Below are 4712 nucleotides of genomic sequence, written 5' to 3' on the forward strand. Positions count from 1 at the left end.
GTTTCATATTTCAAAGAACTTTAGATGCATTCCCTGTAAGATGAGAAATAAGGCAAAGATACCTGATAACACCACTACTATTCAACACAATACTACTGGCTCTAGTCAATGCAAAGAGGCATTTAAAAAACTGTAAGAGGTAAAAGGATAATAATATAAGATAAAATTGTCAGTATTTGCAAATGATATGCTCAGCTATATAGAAAACCCAACAGAATCAACAAGTAAACTATTAAAATATATGACTTTAGCAAGGTCTCTAGAAAAAAGATAATCATACAAGATTCAATAGTGTTTATTCCTTATACCAGCAATAACAACCACAAGGTATAATAGAAGACATGATGCCCATCACAAGTACAAAAATTATAAAGTATCTAGGAAATAAAGTACCAAAGAGGTACTTAAAACCTCTTTGGAGAAAATTTTAAAAGTTTAAAACAGGAAATAGAAAATGATTCAAACAAACGAAGAGACAGTGCACAGTACTGAACTGGATGATTTAATATTGTAATGACGCGGGCAGCCCCGGTGGCTCAGCGGTTTAGCGCCGCCTTCAGCCCAGGGCCTGATCCTGGAGTCCCGGGATGGAGTCCCGCGTCGGGCTCCCTGCGTGGAGCCTGCTTCTCCCTCTGCCTGTCTCTGCTTCTCTCTCTCTTTCTCTCTGTCTCTAATAAATAAATAAAATATTAAAAAATATTGTAATGACGCCAATTTCCTCCCAGTCTAGGTATCTAATGCAATCCAAGAAATATTTCAGTTAGATTTTTCAGGATCTCTACCATCTTCCTCTAAGATGTCTATGTCCATGAATATTTAGATTCATTTGGAAATAAAGAAGAGCCAAGAAGGAAGACTCACTTTCCCAGAAATCAACACATATTATAAAGCCATATTAACAAAAGCAATATGGTAATTGTGGGTGAATAGACTAGCCCAATGGGACAGAATAGAGAACTCGGAAATAAACCTTTGTATATAAAAGAACTTGATAGATGATAAAGTTGGCACCACACCAACTATAAGTGAACTATAGATGGACTAAGTTCCTATGGAAAGATAAAACCATCAAGCTAAAAGAAGAAAATGTAGAAGAGTATTTTTGTGATGAGGGTGGGGTTGAAAAATTTCTTAAGCAAGACCACACCAACCACAAGGTAAAATAGTTAATGGATTATCTTACATTTAGATTAAGAATTTATTTTAAATAGGTGATGAAGATTAAGGTGTGCACTTGTACTGATAAACACTGAGTATTGTACGGAAGTGTTGAATCAGTATATTGTACACCCGAAACTAACATAACACTATATTAACTAACTGGAATTTAGATGAAAACATTAAAAAAAGAATTTATTTTAAATAATATACAATAGGCAAAGTTGACAATTGTGACACAGAACACAGGAAGGTTTTTACATCATTTACAAGTGACATAAATAATACCTAGATTATAAAGTAAATCCAATTAAAAAATGCACAAGTGGTCTTTGTACAGAATATCTAAATGACTAGCATTGCTCAATTTTATTAGGTAACAAAGATATCCAAGATAAAATGAAATACCATTTTACAGCCACAAGATTGGCAAACATTAGGTTAGAGAGTCAGACAATACCAAATGCAGATCTCTGGAGAGCAGTATGCCAGTACTTAGGGACCTTGCATATATCCCACGACACATCCAGCCTGTTTCTGGGTAAATAAATATGCCAGAGAAACATGCTCACAGCCCACGAATGGACAGGTCTATGGGTGTTCATTTCATCCTTCACATGGTTGTGGGGCAGTTGGAAGTACCCAGGCTTTTATTAACAGAGGAATGGAACATGTACTATGGAATAGATACAACCTTTGGAATATTTTCCAGCAGTTAGGTGCTATGAGCTAGATATGCATGTGCATCATGCATAGATCTTAAAGTCAGAGAGTTCACTGAAAGAAGCAGATTAAGATCTATGGCATGATATGGCTTTCGTGTTATTTTTACAAGTATACCAACAAGATAAGTACTTATCTGTTAAAGTGGGTATCTACAAAGAGGAAGAGTATAGGGGTGGGAACTGAATGGGAGAAAAGGAAAGAGGACTGGGGTGTCTGAGTGGCTCAGTTGGTTAAGTGACTGACTCTTAATATCATCTCAGGTCACCATCAGGGTCATTAGAGTGAGCCCTGTATTGGGCTCTGTGCTGTGCATGGAGCCTCTTAAAATTCTCCCTCTGTCTTTTTTTTTTTTTTCAATTTTTATTTATTTATGATAGCCACAGAGAGAGAGAGAGAGAGAGAGAGAGAGAGAGGCAGAGACACAGGCAGAGGGAGAAGCAGGCTCCATGCACCGGGAGCCCGACGTGGGATTCGATCCTGCGTCTCCAGGATCGCGCGCTGGGCCAAAGGCAGGCGCCAAACCGCTGCGCCACCCAGGGATCCCTCCCTCTGTCTTTCTCTCTCTCTCTCTCTCTACCCTTTCCCCCCATTCATTCTCTCTCTGTAAAAATCAAATCAAATTAAATTAAAAAACCAGAAGAGTGATGACGGGAGATGCTGTAGGTAGTACTGAGGAGTATAATTAATTTGTACCTGCTTTCTAAAAATAAATTTTAAAAATTCTAGCTATCTTGTGTATATGTGTGTGTCTAGAGTATGCCCTGCATTATTCTAGGGCTCAACACACACTTTCAATGAATTGTTCACGTACCTATTGCTCTGCAAGTCTGTGAGGGTCTCAAGAGCAGCACCCATGCTTTTTTCTCCATTGTTCTTTTGGTATCTGGCACAGAGAAGAGAATAAATCGTTTTGTTGAATGAAAGCTCAGAACATTCTCGAAACCAACATTCCTCAAAAGCTCAGAAATGTAGAAGAACCAAAGAGTGTGATACCTAGAAACAAGACTCTTCTAATGCTACTCCATATTTATTTTCAAGGCTCAAGACTGAAAAACAAGTAGTTGTTTTTGTCCTTGGCTCCTTGCCCTCTCCTCTTGATTCCCAGAGTTCTCTGGTTGTCCTCTCTCTCTGGGTCGGAAAGTCCGCTGACAATGGAATTAATGTGTAATCCTTCCTGGTTGGATAAATGAGAGGGTAGGAGGTTGTTATCAGGGCAATTATTCAACAACAGCAGGCCAGTAAAATATGCAGCTCTCTGCTGCAGGCCCTCCTGTGGCTCCACAATGCCTTCCAGATAAAGTCTCTACCTGGCATTCCTTCCAGATCTGCTCAGGGATCCAGCCCCTTGCTCTTGCCACACTAAGTAACAGTGCAACCACAGTCACTCCTTTCATTTTTAAAATTTCAGTAAGGGGGCACCTGGGTGGCTCAGTGGTTGAGCGTCTGCCTTCAGCTCAGGTCATCATCTCAGGGTCCTGGGATCGAGTTCAGTATCAGGCTCCCGGCAAGGAGCCTGCTTCTCCCTCTCCCTGTGTCTCTGCCTCTCTCTGTGTGTCTCTCATGAGTAAATAAATAACATCTTTAAAATAAATTTCAATAATAAATTATTTTAAACAAAATAGTTAAAATTAAAACAAAGTAAGGAAGGTATTTAAAATGCTTTCTTGTGCCTGCCTATCTCCTGAGGTGGCAGTTTGTTGCAGACACCAGGTCCACCGTCCTTGGGTCTGCTTCTGCCTACTGGGCTGTAAGTAACAACTCCCCTCATCTCCCTTTCCCCAACTCAGCTGTTTGGCAAAGAACCACTTACTGGCCTGAGCAGGTCAGAAAGCACTCTCAGCATTAACCTCTGTGCTGGGAGTTTCCACTCTGTCCCTCCAGATCTACTATTTTCCCTTCTCTACCCTACTTCACACCCTGGCAGGCTGACCTCTTGGGAAAGCACCCCAGGCTTTGTTGCCCTCTGCTTCTGATTGGGTTGGAGTAGTAAAGAGACAAATGAGAGGATTATTCTGTGTCAATGTGAGACCTGTTCTCTTCCAGGACCTGAAATGATATAACCCTTGGCTAAATCCAGTTCTCTCCTGGAAGGCCAACCCATCTCTTTGTAACTTTTTATCTCCAAAGTCTCATTGTCCTTTCCTGCAAAGAAAGGTTTGGTTGAAGGCCAGCCTGGTTCCCCTAAATGTTCTCAGGAAATAGGAGAGGACAGCTCAGTGCAAAGTCTACAAAATAGCCCTGTTTTGTCTGCTGGGATCAACTTTGGTAAATAAGCAAGTGCCCTAGGAAATGGGATTCCCCTTGGCGCTCTCCCCACTCAGGACTACTTGCCTGTCATTTATACATACATAGGAAGACCACTCAAAGAAGTGTTCCCTAAAGAACACATACTCCAAGGAGATGGGTGCTTTCCACTTGGACATAGGAGAGTCTGGGTATCTATCAGTTGCCACTCTCCCCAGCATTCCAGACTGTTGATTCACCTTCACCAGTACTTGCAATTCCTTCAATTTGCTTCCCTGTCCCTCCTCTTTGCCTATGTCCTTGCTGTACTGTAAACCATCTTTCCCATCTTCCTTTGGCCAATTTCTGCTTTTCCCAGAGGCGAGGTCTGCCTCCTATAGGCAGTCTTCCTAAACCTAAGTTAAGTCTAAGCTAAATCCTCTATTATAGCACCTTCTAGAACTGTGTCATAATGACCCGTTTATCACTTTCACTGAGATGTGAGAAAGTAAAAATTAGCTTAGACTTTCAAAATCTGCCTGACCGACCATTCATCAGGCTGGAATAAAAGACACAGGAAAAATCAGTTCCAAAGTTAACAATAA

The 4712-nt window shown here is 40.8% G+C and overlaps 1 long non-coding RNA gene across 1 annotated transcript; it reads right to left on the reverse strand.

Annotated features, from left to right (window-relative positions):
• Window positions 1-279: 279 nt before the first annotated feature.
• Window positions 280-3251, reverse strand: LOC106557645. The gene is made up of 3 exons (XR_005376698.1): window positions 2878-3251; window positions 2696-2767; window positions 280-670 (listed from the first exon to the last, which is right to left on the reverse strand). It is a non-coding gene; the product is annotated as an uncharacterized LOC106557645 (long non-coding RNA).
• Window positions 3252-4712: the final 1461 nt, after the last annotated feature.

The sequence above is a fragment of the Canis lupus genome, chromosome 23, assembly GCF_011100685.1.
Source record: "Canis lupus familiaris isolate Mischka breed German Shepherd chromosome 23, alternate assembly UU_Cfam_GSD_1.0, whole genome shotgun sequence".
Lineage (NCBI taxonomy): Eukaryota > Metazoa > Chordata > Mammalia > Carnivora > Canidae > Canis > Canis lupus.